The 25822-nt window shown below is 41.6% G+C and overlaps 1 long non-coding RNA gene across 1 annotated transcript in view; it reads left to right on the top strand.

Annotated features, from left to right (window-relative positions):
• LOC139182720 (uncharacterized) overlaps positions 1-25822 on the top strand; it is a 70041-nt gene that overhangs the window by 31969 nt on the left and 12250 nt on the right. The window contains exon 2 of the long non-coding RNA XR_011566253.1: positions 8140-8216. This is a non-coding gene — a long non-coding RNA (uncharacterized lncRNA). The remainder of the gene's footprint in view (positions 1-8139; positions 8217-25822) is intronic.

Here is a 25822-nt window from a genome sequence, read left to right as displayed (position 1 = left end):
ACTTTCATAATAATTCCCTGAAGATTAAAGGATCGTATATGTGTGAATTTAGTATATTAAGAGGAAAAAATATATTTAAAGACTAACATTTAAGCATTCTGGCCTCTATCATTTTAAAATGAGAGTTTAACTTGATGCCATTCATATTGGAATTCCTAAAATTACAACCATCATCTGTGTTTTACAGGCTTCCCTTATCTATCCAGACATTTCCTGTTCTGTTTTCTTTTTCCCCAGAGACCCGTAACAGCTTACTTATTGTTGGTTTGAGGTTTTATTGGGGAAGGAGAGGGACATGAAGGCTTTTTAAACTAACATGAATCCAAACTCTCCAGGAGAGGTGGAGAAAGGCATGAGATGTTGGCCCTCACCTAGGCTGGCATGTTTAATTTTGCCTGACTGAGTTGACAGAGGATGAGATGGCTGGATGGCATCACCGACTCAATGGACATGAGTTTGAGTGAACTCTGGGAGTTGGTGATGGACGGGGAGGCCTGGCGTGCTGCGATTCACGGGGTCGCAAAGAGTCAGACACAACTGAGCGACTGAACTGAACTGAGTTCACTTCAGAATGTAAACGTCTTCCTGCTTAATTTTAAATTTCTCAGATTTGTTTTTCAGAATTCAGTGTGCCCACGTGCAATAATGTATTGCCACCTTTGTGCATATCACCAGTTCTCAAAACCCAAGCCCACACACAGACCTGAGGCCAGCAATGCCAGTTAACGCTCATATGGAACTTCCACGTGCCAGGCATTATATGAAGTTCCTCAGATCTATCAAGTCATTTAATTCTTTGACAACCTTACGAGGTAGGTGACTTAGTCTGCTGGAGTTGCCTTAACAAAATACCATAGACTGGCTCAAACAGACATTTATATTTTCAGTTTTAGAGATGGGAAGTCCAAAAGTCAAGGTGCCCACAGCAGCACGGTGTCTAGTGAGTGAGCTTCCCCTGCCGTGGCAGCCACTAGAAGGTGGCAGCCCTCTTAACTGGGTGCTCCCATGGCCTCTCCTCCGTGCTTGCGTAGAGAGGAAAAGTGAGCAAGCTTCATAGTGTCTTTTATTAAAAGACACTAATCGTAGCCCCATCAGGGCCCCACCCTTGGGATTTCATTTAACCTTAATTATATTCTTAGAGGGCTCATGTCTAAATACTACTCTGGAGTTTAGGACTTCAGTACATGAATTTGTGGGGAACACAAGCATGCAGTCCATAACAGTAGATAATGTTCTCCATATTTTTCAGATTAGGAAACTGAGGTTCACACAGATTGAGTAATTTGCCCAAGGTCACAGAGGTAGCAAAAGGCAACACTGGGATCTGAACTTCAGCATCATGCTCTTAGGCACTGTGCTGTGCTATCTCTCATCACCTAGCATGAATCTTAATGTACTGTCTAACAACCCCAACCCCTAGTAGAACTTTAAACCTGTCCTATAGTGACCACAGTTTTGCTATGCCTTCTAAAAAAGCTTCCTGGAAGGGAAATAATCCCTCACTATTGAAGAGGAGAGTTTAAAAGCTGGCTTAAAACTCAACATTCAAAAAACTAAGATCATGACATCCAATCCCATTCAGTTCAGTCAGTTCAGTCACTCAGTCGTGTCCAGCTCTTTGTGACCCCAAGAATTGCAGCATGCCAGGCCTCCCTGTCCATCATCAACTCCCAGAGTTCACCCAAACTCATGTGCATTGGGTCAGTGATGCCATCCAGCCATCTTATCCTCTGTCATCCCCTTCTCCTCCTGCCCCCAATCCTTCCCAGCATTAGGGTATTTTCCAATGAGTCAACTCTTCACATGAGATGGCCAAAGTATTGGAGTTTCAGCCTCAGCATCAGTCCTTCCAATGAACACCCAGGACTGGTCTCCTTTAGGATGGACTGGTTGGATCTCCTTGCAGTCCAAGGGACTCTCAACAGTCTTCTCCAACACCACAGTTAAAAAGCATCAATTCTTCGGTGCTCAGCTTTCTTCACAGTCCAACTCTCACATCCATACATGACCACTGGAAAAACCATAGCCTTGACTAGACGGACCTTTGTTGGCAAAGTAATGTCTCTGCTTTTGAATATGCTATCCAGGTTGGTCATAACTTTCCTTCCAAGGAGTAAGCGTCTTTTAATTTCATGGCTGCAATTACCATCTGCAGTGATTTTGGAGCCCAAGAAAACAAAGTCTGACACTGTTTCTACTGTTTCCCCATCTATTTCCCGTGAACTGATGGGGCCAGATGCCATGATCTTAGTTTTCTGAATGTTGAGCTTTAAGCCAACTTTTTCACTCTCCTCTTTCACTTTCATCAAGAGGCTTTTTAGTTCCTCTTCACTTTCTGCCATAAGGGTGGTGTCATCTGCATATCTGAGGTTATTGGTATTTCTCCCAGCAAGCTTGATTCCAGCTTGTGCTTCTTCCAGTCCAGCGTTTCTCATGATGTACTCTGCATAGAAGTTAAATAAGCAGGGTGACAATATACAGCCTTGACATACTCCTTTTCCTATTTGGAACCAATCTGTTGTTCCATGTCCAGTTCTAACTGTTGCTTCCTGACCTGCATTCAGGTTTCTCAAGAGGCTGGTCAGGTGGTCTGGTATTCCCATCTCTTTCAGAATTTTCCACAGTTTATTGTGATCCACATAGTCAAAGGCTTTGGCATAGTCAATAAAGCAGAAATAGTCCCATTATTTCATGGCAAATAGATGGGGAAACAAGGGAAACAGTGACTTTATTTTTTTGGCAATCAAAATCACTGCAGTTGGTGACTGCAGCTATGAAATTAAAAGACGCTTGCTGCTTGGAAGAAAAGCTAGGACCAACTTAGACAGCATATTAAAAAGCAGAGATATTACTTTGCCAACAAAGGTCCATATAGTCAAAGCTATGGTTTTTCCAGTAGTCATGTATGGATATGAGAGTTGGACCATAAAGAAAGTTGAGTGGCAAAGAATTGATGCTTTTGAACTGTGGTGTTGGAGAAGACTCTTGAGAGTCCCTTGTACTGCAAGGAGATCCAACCAGTCCATCCTAAAGGAGACCAGTCCTGGGTGTTGGAAGGACTGATGCTGAGGCTGAAACTCCAATACTTTGGCCACCTAATGCAAAGAACTGACTCATTAGAAAAGACCCTGATGCTGGGAAAGATTGAAGGCAGGAGGAGAAGGAGACGACAGAGGATGAGATGGAAGGACTGATGCTGAGGCTGAAACTCCAATACTTTGGCCACCTAATGCAAAGAACTGACTCATTAGAAAAGACCCTAATGCTGGGAAAGATTGAAGGCAGGAGGAGAAGGAGACGACAGAGGATGAGATGGTTGGATGACATCACTGACTCAATGGACATGAGTTTGAGTAAGCTCTGGGAGTTGGTAATGGACAGGGAAGCCTGGCATGCTACAGTCCATGGGGTCACAAAAAGTCAGACACGACTGAGCCACTGAACTAAACTGATTATTATTTTATTATAAATAGATTTCTTTATTATCAAATTTATAGAAATGACATGTAGTTACTACAATCTATTTCTTTAAAATGCTTGTATGTCTTAGTGAAGCACCTAGTGAAGTCTTCCTGTTTGTTTATATTTATATAAACTGGTTATAAACATAATCGGTTGTAGTATTTTAAAGACTCCATTACTTTTTAAGAACTTAAAGCTTTTTAATCCAAATTTCTATGCAGAAAAGTGGAACATTGTAAATTGTTGAGACTACCCTGGCAATTCTTACCAATCAGTGAAGAAACTACCTTACATTAACTTACATACTTTGTTTGTTCAATTCAAATATGCATTGAGGGGAATCTGATTACCTTATTGGCAACAGTCCTAGGATTTTTAATGGAAGTTGAGAGGGAGAGACACAGTGCATTGGATAAGAGCTAAGATTCTATTATAGAATCTGGCTATCCAGGTCTGAATCCTAACTCTGCTGTGTGAGCTCTGCTGTGTCCTCAGTTTTGCTTTCCTCATTTGTAAAATGAAGCTAATAGTAGCTTTTACCTTATATGAGGATTAAGCGAGAGAATCCATAAATGTAATTAAACAGTGTCTGGCTCACTAAAAAATCCATTTCCCCCACATTACTGAGGTATAATTGGCATATCACATTGTATAAGTTTAAAGTATAGCATATAATGATTTGATATATGTATATATTGCAGTATGATTACCACAAGGTTAGTTAACACTTCTGTCACCTCACATGGTAACAATTATGTATGTGTGCATGTGGTAAGAGCTTTTAAAATAAAGTATTATGAACCCTAGTCACCATGCTGTGCATTATAGCCCCAGAACATATTCATCTTACATTTGGAAGTTTGTACCCTTTCACCACCACCTTCCAGTTCTCCTCTACCCCCAATCCTGACAACCACTAATCTACTCTGTTTCTATCAGCTTGTTATTTTTTTTTTAATTCTACATATAAGCAAGATCATACAGTATTTATCTTTGTCTGACTTATTTCACTCAGCACAATGACCTAAAAAACAAACTTCTTTTAAATTTTAAACTTTTAAAAAGAATGTTTTATACTTTTAAAAAATTCCCCAAATCCTCTAGCAGGAAGAGACATAATGAGTGTTAAATGTAAGAATTATAAATGTCTTGAGAGCTCAATATCCCACCAAGACCATTCTCAGTATTACTAGTTCACCAGGAAATAGTGGAAGCCTCCTACTAGGGTAAAACAGGGCCTCACACAAGCAAGAGCCTTCTAGACCACAAAGCTTGCTCTTAAACCACAGCCACATACCCCAGCCTCACATGAGACTTGGGGAGGAGCTTGTGCTTGGTTTCCATGATAAACAGGTCTGCACCTGTGTGACTCTTGTGAATTTTTTGACATAAATGTGCATGTGTGCTCGGTCTTTTTTGGAGAAGACATTGTGATGTGGGGCATTGATCTTCAGAATCTGCTTGAAACTAGTTATTTCAGTTATTAGAGTGAATTAAAATTACTAAGCCCTACATAAAATACATTTTGGCCAGCTGAGCCTAATTTTAGATTGTTGGTATTGATACCCATCAGCACAGACTGATACCACCCCCGCAGACTCTATAGCATCTGTTTGCCTCTATTAATATGGATGGAAGTTTTTTGTGTGTGACTTGAGAACAGACCCTCCACTGATGTTGCTGGAACAGCCAAGAACCATGAAGGTTTGAGGGGTGGTACAGATTGTTTCCCCCACCTAGATCTTTGAACTTAGTTATAAGCCCCAGGGTTTAGAAAGATGAAAGTCAGAAACTGGGAAAACTATTCACAAGAAACATTTATGATTCTCAGTCCAGAGCACCACTCATTCAGATCCCAGGTCACAAAGCAGAGCACAGAACTGGAGGGAAGAGGCCATTTTCTCTGCTTGCTCAGGAAATATCATTCTGCTCTGACAACGCAAAGGCTGGCTGACTTGGCAGCACTGGGAGAGACCGTGGACTTGGCACCATCAGTGCTGATTTCATGATGGGCAGTGACAGTACTGATGCTTTCCAAGTGGCCCTGCAGGAAGCAGACCTGGAGGAGCCACAGCAGAAGAGAAAGGACCGGGTGGACCTGTGTGGTTTCAGCAGCTGGTTTGTAAGCACGAATGACACATCCTGTGGGGGACGCCCAGAAAGAGCTGTAGGACACTGAGGTCAAGCTGAGATCCTGTTGTTACCTTTGTAATTTGGACATCAAAAGGAAACATAACCTGATTTTACATAGTCGGGGAGACCTGTACAGGCTGTAATGAAACTATAATTGCAATTAATAGACTACTTTATAAGTAACTTAATTTCATGGAATAATTAGTTGGCTTATGCTAAAACGTGATCAGTGACTTAACAGTACAATAAAACAAGGAAATTATAGCCATTTTCAAAATGTTTATGAATTGGAAAAATTGAGACACAAGCAAAAAATCTGAATTAGGTTGAACAAAAAGAGAAAAACACAGAGCTTAGAAAGAATGAGACTTGCTTCATGAACAGCTTTTTACCACAAGTTCCAGCATTCCATTTCAGGAAGAGTTCAGAAGTAGAAATTTGAATAGAAGATGGACTGAGCACTTGTCTTAGACATTTGCATACCACTCTGCTTAAGACCAGAGAAGGCAATGGCAACCCACTCCAGTACTCTTGCCTGGAAAATCTCATGGGCGGAGGAGCCTGGTAGGTTGCAGTCCATGGGGTCGCGGAGAGTCGGACAAGACTGAGCAACTTCACTTTCACTTTTCACTTTCATGCACTGGAGAAGGAAATGGCAACCCACTCCAGTGTTCTTGCCTGGAGAATCCCAGGGACGGGGGAGCCTGGTGGGCTGCCGTCTATGGGATCGCACAGAGTCAGACACGACTGAAACGACTTAGCAGCAGCAGCAGCAGCTACTTAAGACTGAGAAAATATCAGTTGTTCCCATCAAAGGGTGAGGGGTTGATGGACATGGGTACCTTTGTTACCACTGCTGACCCCAGGGCATCCTTAGCTTTTGAGCCACTTCCAAATCCGCCTTGTAACCACCAGAGAACACATGGCATTGATTTCCTCTCCTCCAGGTGAGAACCACCTGGTGTGCAGACAATGGATCCAATAGGAGGCATGGCTACAGCAGTAGAAGACCAGTCCTACAGAACCTCCACACACTTCCTATTGACTGGCATCCCACTTTGAGTTCCAGGGCAAAACACCTTCTAGCAAGCTCTGTTGTTACAGCAGCCTCCCTGAGAACAGGAACCAAGCAAGTACTCAGTGGTAGCCCAGCTTGACCGTCTCATATTGTCTCTTTACCTCTAGCAACTGAGCTTTAACTGCTTGTCTTTCAGCTCTCAGCTGGTAAGTCACTTCCTCAGAGAAGCCCTCCCTGACTAGGTTAGAACTTTCATTGCCCTCTTTACTTTTTTGTAATTAATTAGTAATGACATAATTGTGTATGTAATTACTGCAGATAATATGAACAAGGATCATGGCTATATTGTTCACTCATGGACCCTCGATGCTGGCACACAGTAAATAAAAAATACTTGTTGCATGAATGAACGTTAGTGTCATCTGCAGGACTTCCCCTACATGGCTCAAGGATTCAGCTAAAGCTCTTGGTGTTTTGCCCCATTCGCCTCACTCCTATTATTTATATTTTTAATGGTTTGTTTTTAATATTAGATATGCAATAGGTGAATACATGGTCATTGTAAAAAAAAAAATCTAAATGGCACATATACAGAGTTATGAAAATTATGTGTTAGTCTTCCTGACCCAGGGATAGAACCCAGGTTTCCCACATTGAATGCAGATTCTTTATCATCTGGGCCACTGGGGAAGCCCTCTATATATGTAAGTTATGCCGCAATAAATAAATAATTAATTAATTAAAATTTTCTTTTTTAAACTACCATTCAGCTTCACAATTCCATACCAACCCAGCCTTATTCCTTTTCCCAGTCTTAAAAGCACTGTTCACAGTTTCATGTGCAGACTTCCAGATCTTCTTCTCTATTTTTTTCATACATACATGTGTTTTCATACATATGTGTGGTTTCATACACATAGATATTCACATAGATATTCGTATATTCATGTATATATACAACGTACTCATACATGGGAGTGTTTTAGTCAGAGTCGAAAATACTCTACAGAAGCCATCCTAGGTATTGCAGAGGGACTTTAAATAGGTGATGGAAGACTTGAGAGGCCAGAGAACAGCGGGAAGCCACTATCAACTCCGGGGCTAGAGGGATGAGGAGAGAAGGCAATTACAGGAGCCCAGGTTCTGGGACTGCTTGGGAGAACTGTGAACCATGACAGCACTTCCAGGATAAATCAGGAACCATGGAGAGAGGGTTGTACAGCAGGCTCTGGAGACATGGACATGCTGCTGCCAGACACACAGATCTGAAGCAGAGGAAAGGGGAAGAGATAACCTGGCTTCTCCCCTCTTATTTGCCGGTGTTCCATCACTGGCTCTCTTTGACCAGGTCCATAAGCAAGCCTGGGACAAGTAACTCCAAGGAATGCAAAACTCAAGATTGAGGATGGTAGAGAATAGATCTGAGAGCAAACAGACAAAAGACCAACATGCATAGCTTAAAATAAAATACATAAATAGCATCATGGTATGTGCAGTGTTCTAAATTTATCATATCATTTTTATAGGGACAAAACCTGGATGAAATGAACATTGAGAGAAGGCTTGACCCACAAGATCGAGGATACAGCAGTAGAGCACAGAGGTAGGTGGCAGAAGACAGATGTGTTGTTACAGGAGAAATACACTCTCAGCTAAAGGAAAGGTCTGCCACAAACAGCAGCTCCAAGGACTGGTGTGGGTGCGGGTCTTGTTCCAAGGTAACCAGGTCTGACCTGCTCTGCAGAGAGTGGAAAGAAGGCAGGGTTATAGACCGCTTATTGTCCACGAGTAGGCTCAAGATTCAGAGATTTCACAGCCTGGAGGGAGCTTACGTCTCCCATCTCAACTCCTAATTGCTGCAGAATAAGGAACCGAAAAAGCAGAGAAGTGAAGTGATAAGCCCAGGCAGGCCAAAAGACCACAAGCCTATTTTTGTCATTTTGGGGCTTGAAGGGCATGATATGGGGGAGTTGTTGAGGGCCAGTTTAGCACACATGCCTCCTCTTCCGGCTGGGAGTCACTGAGCAGTCCAGCAGAGAAGGTCTGGCGAAAAACAAGGGGCTGTAGAAGCAATTACTCCAGGATGACCTATTTTGTAAACAATGCTAGGTACCTGGCATGTCTTATTAAGGAATTCACCAAAAAAAAGAGACGTTTTCCTTAGAAACTCCTCCAGCCTCCAAAATCTGGTTTTAATTGCCTTTGGCAGAACCTTGAGTCTGTTCTAGTCCCTGTGCTAGATAGATGAATCTAGGTGCAATAATGGATAAAGAAAGCATATACTTCTAGGATTTCTTAGTCTCACAGGGGATCAGCAGTGGATAAAAATGATTATGATATGATATGATAAATTTGATAATATCTGTAGCACAGAAGAGGAAGTGAATAATTGCTGAGGGAGGGGAATCCAGGGAGGTAGGCAGAGAAGGCTTCACAAAGGTGACATCAGAGAAGGTATAGAAGCAAGAATAGGAGCTCTTCAGACCTCCAACTCCATTTTTAAATTAACAGCATTAAATCAACCTTCTCTAAAACACCACTGTTAATTCTCCAAGGATTTACAAAGCAACAGTTCTTGCTCCATCTACCTCTCAGTACATAATGGAAACCACACACACACACACACACACATATATATACACCATTTTTGACAGTAAATGATAGATAAAGTGAGTCCACTGGCTCCATCAACCAGGATCAGCAGGGCCAGACTGACCTTCAGAGACGCTATGCACTGAGAAGTTGACACTCGCCACATGTAATCAAATATCCAAGCAATGCCTTCAGTCAAATGCCCTTAAGGCAGTCCAGCAAAGTTCTGACTTTTCCTACAACAACACATTTTATAAGTTGTTGAAAATATCAAATAACCACTTACTACCATAAAAGATCCCCCCCCCCATTATTTTGGTGCCTCTGCTTTGAAAATGAAAGTGAAGTCTCTCAGTTGTGTCCAACTCTTTGCGACCCTAAGGACTATAGCCCATCAGACTCCTCCGTCCATGGGATTTTCCAGGCAAGAATACTGGAGTGGGTTGCCATTTCCTTCTCCAGGGAATCTTCCCGACCCAGGGATTGAACCCAGGTCTCCTGCACTGCTGGCAGACTCTTTACCATCTGAGCCCCTATGCTGTTACCCAAACACATGTTTGGCCTGCCTGTGGGTGATCCTACCCTGAGGAGAGCCCCCTTCCACTCTAAGACACCCCAGGTGGGGTCAGCCTCATCACATCCCTGTTCTCAACTAAGTGGACCTAAAGCTGTTCTTTCACTTCCTCAAACAGCACATGCATAACGATTTCGTTCTTCATCCCCTTCTGTCATTACTCACCTTGCAAACTCAGGAAGGCCCAGTGGTCTGGTTAACCGGAAAGAAACGCTGATGTGAGATGCTATTAGCAGCCCTTAGCTGTTCCTAGCCAAAGGAAGACTGTGTTACAGTGCAGCATTTATGAGCACAGGCTTTTGAAACAGTCATGATTGGGTCCAACGCTTGCTCTTTCACTTCACCGTGTGATCTTGGGCAGATTACTCTATACCGGTAAGCCCAAATTTTATCTTCTATAAAATGTGCTTAATAATAGCACCTGCCTCATGAGGTCATTTTTTCAACAAGTATTTAGTATACTCCGACTCTATGCCAGGCACTGTGCTTGAAGAGGGAGATTCAGCAGTGAACAAACAAAAATCCCCACCCTAGAGCTTACATTCTAGTGGAAGAAGATAGACAACACAAATAAATAAATATATTATATACTATGTTGAAAGGAAAGGGGCTCAGGAACATTGAGGGTGTTACTATTTTAGATGGAATGACCAGAAGAGCCTGAGTGAGGAGGGGATTCAGGGAATGGAGAGCGGCAGGTGGACATTTAAGGGGCAGTCTTACAGGCAAAGGGAACAGCCTGAGCAGAGGCCCTGAGGCAGGAGCAGGCCTAGCATGTTTAAGGAACAGTGAGTCTGGCTGGAACCGACTGAGGGTGGGGACAGAGGAGGGAAGTGAGGTCAGACAGTATTAGAGCAAAGGAGTGGTGTGTGCTGACTCCTATTTGAATAGGATCATTGGGCTTTGGGGTTGAGAAGGACTTAGAAGGGCAGGGCTGGAAGCTGGGAAACCAGTTAGGAAACTCCTCCAGAGATCCTGGAGAGAGATGAGCATACTCCATCCTCAACTTGACGCCTGACCCCAACCAACTCTGGATTAGAATACAATTCCACACACACATCTGGCAAGGGAAGAGCTCAGCTTTGTTCTCCTTTCTGCATCGTTCTCAGTCAACCCATCTATAGCCTTTCCTTAATCGTGCTGCTTTCAGTCTTCTTCCCCTTGTCTTCTCTCTCTGCTCCTCACCCTGCTGTCTGCCTTTTTCTCACTCTTATGAATGGTCTGTTTTTCTAGGGCACACTTTGGGAGGGAGGTTGTTCTGTCTTGGGGAGAGAGCAGTGTGGCTCTTGGCTTGTGGTTCCACAGGGCACATGAGAAGGGTAAGGGAGCAGATTAAGGGTGACAGGCACTCAAGGTGCCCAAAGAGACAGCTCTGCCATGAAGGTCATACCAGTGTCACAGGAGGAGCTTTCGTTGCCTGGTCAGAGTTCAGCTAGGAAAAATGAAGCTTCTGCATGTTTTAGGTACTTCCTAAATGGTCAGTAATGCAGGGAGTTAGAGGCTGATCACCATTGGACAGACCAGGAGAGCAAAGATCAAAAGGCCATTTTCAGGAAATCACGAATTATGGGGGTTCTAGAGAAGCCACCACAAATAACCTCATAGCCTTCAGTGCCAAAGCAAGCGATTCTCAGAAGGAACTTCCATGATACTAGCCACTAACTTCATGTCACAATAACCAAATGTTACTGCAGGTGTAGGGGTTTTCCTAGAAGCCATTTCGATGGTGAGACTAATAGCCACGACTTAACTATACACAGAATTGTCTGAAAAATCACATATCCCACTAAATCCAAACTCAGTGTGTCCCCAACTCAACTTCCCCTTAGCCAGAGACCCAGGATGCCCATGGCCACTCTAATCCCCCCAACAAGCTGGCAGAAGGGAAGTCAGAATGTAGTAAGACAGCGTTTTTAATTGTCTTAAAATATCTTACTTTTGCTAATTTTATGAAAACATATGACCCTGTGCACACGTTGCTAGGCTCTCCTAGGGTCCTGGAAGATGTGCTGCAAGTGAGACTCCTGGAGATTAAGCTTCTCGTGGAAAATCTGCCTCTGTCTAGAAAAGAAGTAATTTACCTTCACTAACCAGAGAGCTGATCATAAGAAGGAGCTTTGGACCAGTGTGAAGGGTTTCCTTGGGTTTCGTTTGTAGCAGTAATGTTTTATTCAGCTTGGGAGTTGCTAATAACACTACTAGATTGTTTATCAAATTAATACAAATTTGAATTAGTAGATAATGAGCCACTTCATGTAGCCTTTACACTCAGACCTTTGAATCACTCCCTTTTGGTCAACACGCCCCTTGCTTGCCCATTCTACAAATATGTATTGAGGGCATTCTCTGTGCTAAGCTCACAATGGTGAGGAAAGTGAACATGAACTCTGCCTTTATGGGGCTGTAAGGAGAAAAGATAAGTAATCAGCTAATCAGCCAAGTCTCTAATTACAGGACTAAGAAGGAAAAGTTCAGGGTCCTACTAAGAGTGTAGGATGAGAAAGCCTAGTCTAGTGGAGGTGAGAGGAAAGACTGAAGGGTTCCTTCTTTCAACAGTTATTTTTGAGTACCTACTCTGTTCACTCAGAGCTAAGGGCCAGGATAATGGTAAGCAAGAATTGCAGCTTCCCTGTCTCCCTTGACCTCTCTCTCCAGGGGGAGGCACTTTCACAGAATCAGGTTGCACCTATCTGTAAATGACCATCTGATGGTGGCCTCCATGATAGCATGATGCAGATGAATATGTGGGCATGTGTGCAGAGGGTTGGTACAATAGGACAGGCCTTTTGGAGGGGCCACAGTGCACTGAGAGCCAGAAGCAGAGTTAACTGATGGATGAGAAGGCGGAAGGGCTTAAGGATATTCTTCTAAGCAAAAGGAACTGTAGGAGGAAAAGCCTGGGGACAGGACTTAGGACAAAGCACATGGGGAAGAGAAGACGAACGGAGACCAGTGTGGCTGGGACAGCTCTGAGGGAGGGCAGGTATGCCTACCTGTGGCTGGAAAGATAGAATAGATGCATACGCCTGACACAGATGGGAGCCAACAACAAAATAAATGAAGGAACAAATAAAACAAAACAAACACAAACACGTAGATATAGACAACAGAGCGGAAGGGAAGAGGGGAATGGGGGTGGGGCAGGGGTGAAATGGGCAAAGGCAGTCCACATCTGGTGACAGAAACTAAATCTTTGGTGGTGGCATGCTGTAGTGTATACAGAAATAGAAAAATGTTGTACCCGTGAAGCTTATATAATATTATAAACCAATGTTGTTGTTGTTCAGTCATCCAGTCGTGTCTGACTCTTTGTGACCCCATGGTCTGCAGCCCGCCAGGCTCCTCTGTCCATGGGATCCTCCAGGCAAGAATACCAGAGTGGGTTGCTATTTCCTTCTCCAGAGGATCTTCCCAACCCAGGGATGGATGCCAGGTCTCCTGTGCTGCAGGCGATCTCCTGCATTGCAGGTGGATTCTTTACTGACTGAGCCACCAGGGAACCCCAGTGTTACCTTAATAAAAAAGTTCTTAAACCTTAAAAATAAATAATAAGTTATAAATAAATCGGAAGATTCTGAGGAGTGAAGAAGCATGGCCCAATTGGCACTTAAAAGGGTCTCTCTGGCTGCAGCAAGAATATTGAATTACAAGGGATGCTTTGCCAGTAGCTGCATCTTAATTACTTCCCCCTTTCTCACTTTCCTTTCCGGTAGCCCCAGAGATTCAAACAAATGCATGCCTGATATGCAGTTCAAAGCTCCCTAACACTGAAGGGCTGGCCGCACAGCCTGGAGAAGAGCACATTGCCTTCAGTCAGGCAGATACACTTTAGATCTCCCCTCTACCTCCAGTCCACTGGTGGGGCCAGACAAGTCATTTTCCGTCCCTAAAACCCACTTTCTGCCTAGTCTACAAAGTGGAAGAACAATGTCTACTCCACTGAACTGAATGAGTAACAGAACAACTGTGTGCAAGTTACCTGGCACTGGCAGAACTCAAGACCTGTCAGCTGTTACTGGAAGTAACTGCAAGATGGTTAAGATAGTAATAGTAAGATTTCTAACCAAAAACTGTACTAGTAAAAGTCCTGGGATTACAGCATGTCCTTGCCTATTGAAAAATATATAAGGTTTCACCGGTGGTCCAGTGGTTTAGAATCCACCTGCCAGTGCTGGGGACATGGGTTCAATCCCTGATCTGGGAAGATCCCACATGCTGTGGAGCAACTAAGCCCATGTACCACAACTACTGAGCCTGTGCTCTAGAGCCCGAGAGCCGCAATTACTGAAGCCTGTGCGCCCTAGGGCCCACACTCTGCAACAAGAAAAGCCACCACAGTGAGAAGCCTGCATTCTCAACAAGAGAGTAGCTCCTGCTTGCTGCGACTAGAAAAAGCCAACCCTCAGCAACAGAGATCCCACAAAGCCCCTCAAAAAAGTTTTTTAAAGATTCCTCTATGTCTTAAAAAAAAATATATATATATATATGTATACATACATATATATATATATATGTATAAACTGGGACTTTCCTGGTGGTCCAGTGGTTCAGAATCTGCCTGCCAGTGCAGAGGATACTGGTTTGACCCCTGGTTCGAGAAGATTCCATATGCTGTGGGATGGATAAGCCTGTGAGCCACAAACTACTGAGCCTGTACTCTGCAACAAGGGAAGCCACCACAGTGGAAAAAAAAAAAAAGCCCGCGAAAGGCAACAAAGAGTAGCCACAACCTCTGCAACTAGAGAAAGCTGCACACATCAGTGAGGCAAAACCCAGCGCAGGGAAAAGAAACTTTAAAATTATATAAATACATATATATGTAATATTATACATTTACTTAAATACTATATTTTTAATGAGAGCTATCTAATGAAATCTTCCTAGTACTGGTGTTGGAAAACAAGTCTATATTATTTATGCAATTAAAATATATATGTATATACACAATAAAATTTAAAAGTTTCTGAGTAAATTCTATTGTACATGAATTACCTTATCTCTGGTCTTTTCCTGTATGCAGTTATTTTCTAGAGAAACTGAACTCATTTGTTAGCCTGTCCATCCCCCAGACTGAACATTAGCTTCTCAAGAATAATTTTATTTATCTTATTTCTCCAGAGTCTACTGAGAGTCTAGCACTCACTCAGTAGTAGGTGCCCAATAAAAACTTGCAGAATGGAAAGATGAAGAAAAAATTAATAAACTTAACTTTTGAGTCTGGCAGCTATATTGTATGAATCAAAATCAAGATACATTTGTCTGGCCTACACAGTATGAGTGTCTTAGAGAGAATTTGGCATGGAATATTTGATATCTAGAGTGTCCTGAAAAGTTCAGAATATATGATCAAATATACCTCAAATAGCTGCATCTGTTTTAAAGGAGCTACAGCAAGCCACTATAACAAATTCCACTGTGTTCTACTAATTTTTCATTATAAAAATTGTCCCATGTTCTTTGTTCATAGTAGAAGGAACAATCCAGAAGATTTTCAAGGATGTCTGTTTAACCTTTAACACAAGGACTCTGGATTTGCTTTTCTCTTGTCTCACTCACTATAATTAATTAGTTGCACTGCTCACACACAAAACAGCCAAACATTTTGTTTGTTAAGCACAGCTGAGGCTGGCTCAACAGAGTGTCTATTCAAAAGAGGGAAATAAAATATGCAGCAAAGCAAGGAGACAGGGAACAAAGAATCCAGTATGACAATTAACAGGAGAGCTAAACAAACATTCAGAACACCATCAGGAAGGTAAACAGCCTCAAGTGTCTAGAAAAGAGAGAAGCTGGAGGGGAAAGCCTGAGAGGACCTGAAAGGACCAATTTAAGTCAATGAAGAAATTTAGGACTTTGTTATAAAGGATTATTTTTTTAAAGTCAGGTTTACTGAAGTATAATTTTTACACAGTAAAATTCACCTTCTTAGAGTATAGTTCTGAGAGTTTTAAACATCACATATAGATGTGTAGCTACTATCACAATCAAGATATAGAACAGTTTCACCGTCTCGAAATTCTCTCTTGCTCCTTTTTAATCAACTCCTCCCTCACCTTTAGCACCTAACAACCACTATCTTGTGTTCTGTCCTAGTTTTGCCTGCTTTAAAGGATTTAATGAGAGAACTTAAAACGGGGGGTGGGGGGAAGGAACTGAGATTTTTTTTCCCTACACCCACTTACTTTCTAGACCCATCAATACATCATTTGCTGAACTTTTATTTATTATCTATTATGTGCCAAAGATTCTACTTACCTCATCTTTCATTTTTACAGCTTGTCCATGAGGAAAGTTATATCCCATTTTCCAGATGGGAGCTAAGAGTCAAAGAGGTGCCAAGCTAGTAAGACGCAGAGCCAAGATTCAAAATCAAAGTTGATCAAAAATGCCACCATGGCTTATCTCTGAGTGTTAGGATTATAGCTGATCTGTGCTTTCTTCTTTGTTTGTACTATCAAAGTTTTCAACAATAAGTTTATATTATTTTTGCAACCAGAAAATTGCTTTCATAATATATGTATACACACACACATACATACATACATACAAGGTTTGATTCTCTGTTGAGCAAAAAGGGGAAAGGTAGAAAAGAGTTTAAAAGAGGATAAAGAAAACACTCCTCTTAGCAACTGGCACTCAGAACTGAAAAACCAGAATCAAATTTACCAAAAGAACCAGAGCATAGCTTTGTTCTGTCTCTAGATCTCATCAGAGTCTAATAGCTCTACCTTTGAAAGTTCTGTAGCACAAATGCCCTTCCAAAGCACTGAAGACAAGCCCTGGAGGCCTGTAAAAACCCATTAGGCCACTCAGACCCAAAAGGCAATCCTCCTAAGCTTCTTCCTGCCTCATCTCCAAGAGATCCAGTAGTAACAAGCTAACTCTCGTGAATGAGTGAGAGCACAACAGCCTTTCACCACTCCAGGAGAGGCAGGAAAGTGAATAACTTAAGGCCAAGGCTAAAGGGGACACAGAACATCTTTTATTGTGGGGAAGTGGGGAGTTCTATTTTAATAGTCTATGTTGGGAGAATATTACTCATCACAGCACTGTAAGAAGACTCATGAGGACATCCTTTGGCCTTTAAGCAGAATCCAATTGTTGCTTGTTTCAAAAATATTTGAATAATCTTACAAAAGTGTATAAAGTACAGGATTGAAAAAAAAATAGATTGGGTGCTGGGACTAGGTACTTGTATGCTAAGTCACTTCAGTCGTGTCTGACTCTGTGCAACCCTATGGATTGTAGCCTGCCAGGCTCCTCTGTCATGGGATTTCCCAGGCAAGAATACTGGAGTGGTTTGCCATGTCCTCCTCCAGGGGATCTTCCCAACCCAGGGATCGAACCCTCATCTCTTAAATCTCCTGCATTGGCAGGTGGGTTCTTTACCACTTGCACCATCTGGGAAGCCTGGGACTAGGTACTGAAATAGAAAAACAATAAACATTGACACCCGCCCCCACCTCACATGACACACAATTAATTCAAGAGGGATTGCTGACCTAAATGTAAAAGTCAAAACTCTAATGCTTCTGGAAAAAAATAGAGGAGAGTATCTTTACAACTTTGAATAGCAAAGTTTTCTTAGATAAGATAAGCAAAACCATTTAAAAGTTGATAGATTATACCAAAATTTTAAACTTTTACTCATAAAAAGACAGTGTTAATGAAACACAAAGAAATATATCATAGACTGATATAAAATATTTGCAAGACATACCTTTGACAAAGTTTTAGTATCTAAATTATATAAAGAACTCCTATATCTCAAACATTTGAAGAACCATACAACTCAATTTGGACTGACTTAAACAGACACTACACAATGGAAGATATATTAATGGCCTATAAGCAGTTTAAAAGATACTTAATATCATTAATTATCAAGGAAATAGAAATTAAAGCCACACTGAGATACTACTATGTGCATGAAAAACTAAAATAATTTGAAAAAACAGAGTGGCAACACTAAACGTTGGGAGAACATAGAACAACCTGAACTCTCATGTGGTGTTGATGATATAATCACTTTGGGAAAAGAACTGACAGTTTCTTATGAAATTAGACATGCATCTACCCTATGACCCGGCAATTCCACTCCTAGGAATGTGGCAGAGTTATAAGAAAACATATAGGGGTAAAGTGTATAGATGTTTGCAATTTACTTTGAAACGCATCAAAAAGTAAGTGAAAAGAAGGATGTATATATGGACAGGCATGTGATAAAGCAAGTACAGCAAAAGGTTAATCATAGAATCTAGATGAGGGTATATGGGTGTTAATATAAAATTCTGTCATCTTTTTCTAGTCAACAAATTTTATAATGAAATATTGGAAAAAAATAAGTTAGGATTTAGGAGAAAAGAAAAGTAAAGTTCAGGCAAAAAGGATGAAACTGAAGTTAGAACCTTATATGGAAGTATAGGTCTGTCTTATAGTTTTCTAAGAGCCAAAACAAAAGGGAAAAGCGGATGATGTGCAGGAGTGAAGGGGAAGAAATAAAAGCAAAGGAGGAAAAGAGCGAGATCCATTTACATAGTTAACAATGCCCGTATGGTTGAAAAAAAAGGTTCTAGTAAAGCACCATTTTCCTGTTACAGGCAAGTTTCCATGAAGAAGGTACTGTGTGCATGTGGTTCTATTAATTAGGATAAGGACTTGAAACAGAGACCTTTACTTCTTATAAAGTAAGTATAGGTAAAGTAAAAAACTCATTCCTCTCTTATAGTCTACAAGTAGTGCTCTATGGGGTCGCACAGAGTCGGACACGACTGAAGCCACTTAGCAGCAGCAGCAGCAGTGCTCTAGGGGGCTTCCCAGGTGGCCCGAGTGGTAAAGAACCCACTTCCCAATGCAGGAGACATAAGTTCGATCCCTGGGTTGGTAAGATCCCCTGGAGGAGGGCATGGCAACCCACTCCAGTATTTTTGCCTAGAGAATCCCCATGGATGAAGGAGCCTGGCGGGCTACAATCCATAGGGTTACAAAGAGTCAGACATGACTGAAGTGACTTAGAATGCATACACAATGCTCTGGGACCAGAATGGTGACATTATTCAAAGGAAAATAGGTGGTTGGAGCTCCAAAATACTACAACATAGAAAAAGGCTGCAATTATTTCATCCAAGAAGAAATTATGTACAAAAATAGACTCAAGAATCTCTAAGAAATACTCTATCACTCGTCTTATTGATCTACTCCATTGTATGTTGCTGAATCCATTCCTCTCTGAACTGTATGCTACATACTAGAGCATATGTAGCTACATACTCGGAGAAGGCAATGGCACCCCACTCCAGTACTTTTGCCTGGAAAATCCCATGGACGGAGGAGCCTGGTAGGCTGCAGTCCATGGGGTCGCTACAGTCGGACACGACTGAGCGACTTCATTTTCACTTTTCACTTTCATGCATTGGAGAAGGAAATGGCAACCCACTCCAGTGTTCTTGCCTGGAGAATCCCAGGGACAGGGAAGCCTGGAGGGCTGCCGTCTACGGGGTCTCACAGTGTCGGACACTACTGAAGCTACTTAGCAGCAGCAGCAGCAGCTACATACTAGAATGACAATACTAGCTTTCTTATACCATATTTCAACAATTCTGAGATACATAGTTTTTTCCCACATTTTAACATCTCTGAGATTGGCATGGGTCTTACAGTCAATGGCATGTCATTTTTAAAATTTCTTAATAGTATGTAAAATAATGGTGTTTCTTAAAATCAATGACATGTTACATTTAATAAGACAGAATTATCCAATGCTTCATGGTTCAAAGTATTTTCATCCTATTCAATTCTTACAACATCATATTTTGGTGAGATGGGTAGTTATTCCTATTCCAAATATAGACATTGAAATTCAGAGCATTTAAATGACTTCTCTAAGGTCCTCTGCTAGTTATAATGAAGCCATAACACTAATCTGAATTCTCTAAATTTGAAATGTCCTGCTTTCTCCCAATATTACACAAAATATTTAGAGAACGAAATCTCCATGGAAACAGGAATTTTATTTTATTCGCTACTTTAGCACTAGAGCAGAGAACATTACTTGGCACATAGCAGATAGTCAAATGTTTATTTAATGAATTAGTATTACAGAAGGGAATGAGAGGTCAGAATGGAAAGAACCTGTGGATTGTGGTGAGCTGGGAAGTTTACACAGAGGGTAGCTATCCTGCCATTATTTCTCTGCTTTGATGAACTTATCATTCATCACACAAATAGCACCTACTTCATGGTGCCTTCCACAGGTTAAGTTAAATATATTCATTCCCAAATAACTTGAGAGGCAACCTAGTATAGTGCAAAGCATACTGATTTTTGCCTGAGAAAACCTTTGCATGATTTTAAATTCCTTCTGATTTTAACTACCTATTAGCAAAAAACTGGGAGAAATTACTTAGCTTCCGTTTTCTTACCCACAAAATTAGAAATAATAAAACCTACTGGATTGCATCATTGTGAAACTTAAACGAGACCAGAATGTGAATGTACCTGAAACATGGTAGGAGCTCAATAATAATACTGTAATTCTTCTCTCTTTCTTACATGTACATGCTCCACTTGAACTTGATGAATACTTCCATTTTTTAACTTCACATTTTTCTCCCCATGACTGTGTGTTTCTAAAAGAACCGCACCTCTCCAGAACCCAGGAGAGTGCCAGACTCATTCTAAATGCTCTTAAGTATTTTCAGAGTTTATTCATTCACTTATTGAATTCATAAATATTTATCATATTCCTATTATGTGCCAGGTTCTTTTCTAGTTGCTGACACTCCACCAATGGACAGAACTAATGAAAATCTCTGTCCCCTTGGAGGCAGATAACAATACAGGAATAAATAACATGGTGATAAGTCCTGTGGAGAAAAATAAATAAAGCAGAAAGGATAGGGATAGGAAGTGTGGGAGATGGTCAGGGGTGACTTTTTGTAACATTAATATCAGTATTAAAGAGTGTTAAAGAAAAGCCTTACTCATGTGGTGACATTTGAGCAGAGACTTCAAGGAAATGAGGAGAATGCCATCCAGTAATCTGGGTTAAATTAGAAGAGCAACATGAATATTTGTAGGAAAAATAAACAGATAAGAATAGAACATTCCAGAATGTAAGAACATTTATTTGACCAAAAACCTGATAGACTTAAGTAGATGGCTTGCTTGGGCAATATAAAATGAACCAGTCCAACTGGAGTATCAGGACTTTGAATACCAGGAAAAGAATCTGTATTTTATCTTATAGACAATGGTGAACCACTGGAGCCTTTTATCCTAGAGGATGTGACAGAAACCAAACAGTACTACAGGAAGCTTAACCTGGTGGAGCAACCCCTGCAGAAAACATTAAAGGGAAAGGATAGCAGTTCCAGCATGGACATCTTGAGTTTGACACCACCATGGGTTTTCAAGATCATGCTCAGAAAACAGTCGGAAATGCAGGCCTGGGGTCAAGAGAGAGTCGAGGGCTGAGCGACTTCACTTTCACTTTTCACTTTCACACAATGGAGAAGGCAATGGCAACCCACTCCAGTGTTCTTGCCTGGAGAATCCCAGGGACAACAGAGCCTGGTGGGCTGCCATCTATGGGGTCGCACAGAGTCGGACACGACTGAAGCGACTTAACAGCAGCAGCAGCAGCAGCCCATCTAAATCCCGACAGCTGATTGTAATCATCTTCCAAGAGTCATTGACTCTGTGAGCAACAAGCAGATCTTGTTAGAATTCTACCTCTGGCCTAAAAACTGGTAAGACATTACTCGTTGGAATTTTCCAAACTTACGCCAAGACTACAGATTCAAAGTCAGCAGTAATGAGAATGATATGCAGGACCTGACAGGGAGACACGCCAGAAAATTAAGTAGGGAAAAAACCTGAAAGGTGGGGCACAACGTGCCTTGGGAAGCTCAGACTCTTGAGAAATCTGGAAGAACATATATCATGCCAGATGCTTCAGCCTTATGGGAGGGCTTTTGTTTAAAAGTGTGCTATGTGAAATGATTTAGACACCCTTCAAAAAGCAGCATGCCAGTGATTCATCCTGTCTGAAAAAACATACAGCCCCTCACATTTGACTTTTCAATCTCACCACTGATTGGAAATAACAAAAGTGATCTCTTTGCTATGTGGAGTAATTTCTCTTTCACCCACCAACAAGCAGGATGGGGGAAGGGGTGTCTCTGAAAACTGGGGAGTGGGGTTTATACAGTTTGGAGAGAAAAGTTGCAGTAGGCAATTATAGCCTTATGTAAGATCCTTGTATAAAGACCACTCATGTGCCTGTGGCTATGTGACAGTGGAATCTGTCACTGTGGGTTTTTTAATTGAAAAAAAGGGGGGAAAATTACTTTATTGAAATAAACTTGATTCCTATCCACAAAAGCAAAGGGCTGCCATTAGTCTGGAATCCTAATCAGGTGTCTTGTGTGCCTATAATTAGCCACTGGCTCCTAGAAAGGAAAAAAGCAGGGCCTCCTTTACTTGAAGTGTATTTTCTTAGCCCTGGAATCCTTAAATATGTTGCTTACATAACCCCCAAAAGAATTTTTAAGACTATGTAACTCCTCACATATTTTAAGTTGTCATTGAAAATTTTTCATCAGAGGATAAGATGATGATAAATTGTAATTAAGATAAATATTTCATGACACTATTTGGTAAAATAGGTCATAACTTCCCAAAGAATAAAATACCTCAAATCTTAAGGAGGTCATGTAAAAATTTTATAAACCAGTTCTATCCAAATCCAAAAAATTTGCTTGTCTTGCAAGACATTCCAGTTAACTTTAAGAGAATCAGCATCACTGACTTAACACTGTTCAGCTGTTCCAAATCTAGAGCTTCCCCACAGAGGTTCCCCAGTTATTCTATTCCTAATGCCAACTTCACTCATAACAGAAATACAAGTAAGACAGGCAAAGGAGGGAGGCTCCATGCACGTAAGGAAGCTTGATTAACAACAAACAAACATGTCATTACCAAACCAATATTTCTTTATTGATTTTTACTTCTGTATGTATCTACAAAAAATGAATATTTTCCTACACAGCCAAAAATAGCACTGTAGCACTTAATGAAAATAGCCTCTCCATGTTAAAATTTCTCACATGTCCCCCAAATCCCCTTTATGCGATGGTTTATACAATCCAGGATTCAATCTTGGGTGTATATTGCATCTGGTTGCTATATCCCTTAAGTCTCTTTTAATCTAGAACATACATTCTACACAGGGGTGATGTTGTCCACAAGGGAGTGAAAATTGGTTCTTAAGAGATGAAAAAACTGTTACTCTTTTTATGTAGAAAGCACAGTACATATAGTCATAAACATATATGTAGTATGATTGTAATATTGGATGGTGGCGAGACAGGAAAAAAATGTCTTAAAAGGCCTTAGTGGTTAGGGGGATGAACAATAATGAAAAAAAGGTTGAGAAATACTGATCTAGAATGATCCCTCTTTCATGATACCAATGGATTGACAAATTGGTATCTAAATCAGTATTTCAGTATATTCCCTCCTTGGTCCTAAAAGGTTTTCATAGCCCAGGGCAAAACCCTATTGTAAGATTTGGGTTGAGTAAGGTGGCAGACATGGAAATGTGCTGCTCACATATCCCTCCAAGAAAAAACTTGCTGCCCAACTAGGTGGAATGTGTCTAGCTGAGATTCCTCAGTTTCTCAGTGGAGGTCCTACTCCCTGGAGATGACCCCCACCAATGAGCAAAGCTGCTGCACAGGGACCTGGCTGTTTCCACCCTACAGGAATACTTTGAAGGGGCAGTCTTGTCTTTCAGTTCAGTTCAGTTCAGTCGCTCAGTCGTGTCCAACTCTTTGTGACCCCATGAATCGCAGCACGCCAGGCCTCCCTGTCCATCACCAACCCCCGGAGTTCCCTCAGACTCAAGTCCATCGAGTCAGTGATGCCATCCAGCCATCTCATCCTCTGTCGCCCCCTTCTCCTCCTGCCCCCAATCCCTCCCAGCATCAGAGTCTTTTCCAATGAGTCAACTCTTCGCGTGAGGTGGCCAAAGTACTGGAGTTTCAGCTTTAGCATCATTCCTTCCAAAGAAATCCCAGGGCTGATCTCCTTTAGAATGGACTAGTTGGATCTCCTTGCAGTCCAAGGGACTCTCAAGAGTCTTCTCCAACACCACAGTTCAAAAGCATCAATTCTTCGGCACTCAGCCTTCTTCACAGTCCAACTCTCACATCCATACATGACCACAGGAAAAACCATAGCCTTGACTAGACGGACCTTTGTTGGCAAAGTAATGTCTCTGCTTTTCAATATGGTATCTAGGTTGGTCATAACTTTCTTTCCAAGGAGTAAGCGTCTTTTAATTTCATGGCTGCAATCACCATCTGCAGTGATTTTGGAGCCCAAAAAAATAAAGTCTGACACTGTTTCCCCATCTATTTCCCATGAAGTGATGGAGCTCCCCAATTATCTGGCAGAGATGTTTTGGGATCCTTATTATAGTCTGGCAACTCCAGCTGCCCAATCCTGCTTTCTCCTTTTTTCTTTCATGAGTGCTACTTCCCTGTAGAACATTTGCATTTTGAACTCTCAGCATCTTCTTCCTGGAGAACCAAACTGGCTTATTCTTAGCAGATCATGTTTATGAAAGAATTAGGAGGTTGAAGATTTGGAAATTGATTCCCTTAAAACTGTATCCTCGAATTCTTCCCCTATCCCAGATGTAAGGAACTAATCAAGGTTCAATTAGAAAAGCAGAACATTAGGAAATATATATATTTAATATGGGATTTATTATAGGGATGTAAAATCACACAACTGGGGGACCTGGTTACACAGCTTATGTGAGCCTTTTGGTTCTGTGTTTGGTGCTGAAGCCTGAAATCCTCAGAGAAAGCATTTGGGAAAGAAAACTATGAAGTGAAGAAAGCAAGGGCCTCTGAGCCACCAGTTTTCATGATGTGGTAATTTCTAGGAGAAGCTGGTGTCCTTCATCAGGGAGCTAAACACGTATCTGGTCCAGGAGTTGGGGAGGTTGAAGAAGCTGGAGGCCCGGCTTCTCTTCCATCCCAACACAAGCCAGCAGGTCAGCCACAACATGAATCAACTGTAACAGCACCTGTGCCTACAGCAGCCTTCCACGTGCAAAACAAATCGAGCTGCTGCTCCACTGAGTCACATCCCAGTTCACGTAACGTGTCTCTTAAAGCCCACACTAACCTGGGGCTACATAGGCAAGAGAGTGCCCGGTGCCCTAGTTACAGTTTAGCTGAGTTAGTACGAAAATCCACCCAGTAGGGGGTCTCCAAACCCAGTTTAAGGACTGCTGACTAAACCAATGGCAAAGCGTCAGAGAGCCTTTCTAAAAGTTGTGCTTGGGAGTTTAGGATTAAATTTCTAGCTTTGTTGTGTAACCCAGAAGTGAATGTGCTAAACCTAAAACTCTATCAGCAAGGGAAGCTATTAGTCATTTACACCGGGACTAGAGTATGTGGAGGGGTAAGGGGAAGTTTTCAGTCTTATAGGCCTGCGTGTGGCGCTGTTGACTGCTAACCTCTTTGAATTTCAGTTTCTTCCTCCATTAAAGGGGCTAATAATCCCTACTTTGATGGATTCGATGAGGATTACATTACAGTAGCCTACAGGAAACCCAAGTGTACATTGCCTGCATATAGTAAATGCTTAGTAAATGTCAACTATTCTTTCAAGAATGTCAAAGCTTCCAGATTAATAAAAGTATGTTGAGATATTAGATCTGCTAACTCTCTAGAGGATCACACAAGTCAAAGTCTGCTTAAGCCATGGTTACAACTCACAGAACCATCAGTTTGTGCCCCATAAAACTAGAGTTCTCCATGTCCTTGAGTTTCAAGAGTAGGAAGGAAAATTCAGAGGGTCCGACTAGTTAGCTTTCTACTGATGAAGGCCATCAGTAGCTGCAGGCAAAGACAGCAGTCAATAGGAAACCAGGCTTCATGCTGGTATTGCAATTCAATATGTCCCGAAGGCAGGGGCCTCCTTCATGCCTCAGAGAGTTGAAATTGACCTGAGAATTATGAAGG

The sequence above is a fragment of the Bos indicus genome, chromosome 4 (genome assembly GCF_029378745.1).
Source record: "Bos indicus isolate NIAB-ARS_2022 breed Sahiwal x Tharparkar chromosome 4, NIAB-ARS_B.indTharparkar_mat_pri_1.0, whole genome shotgun sequence".
In the NCBI taxonomy this organism is placed as follows: domain Eukaryota; kingdom Metazoa; phylum Chordata; class Mammalia; order Artiodactyla; family Bovidae; genus Bos; species Bos indicus.
This window is presented reverse-complemented; position numbering and strand designations above follow the sequence as displayed.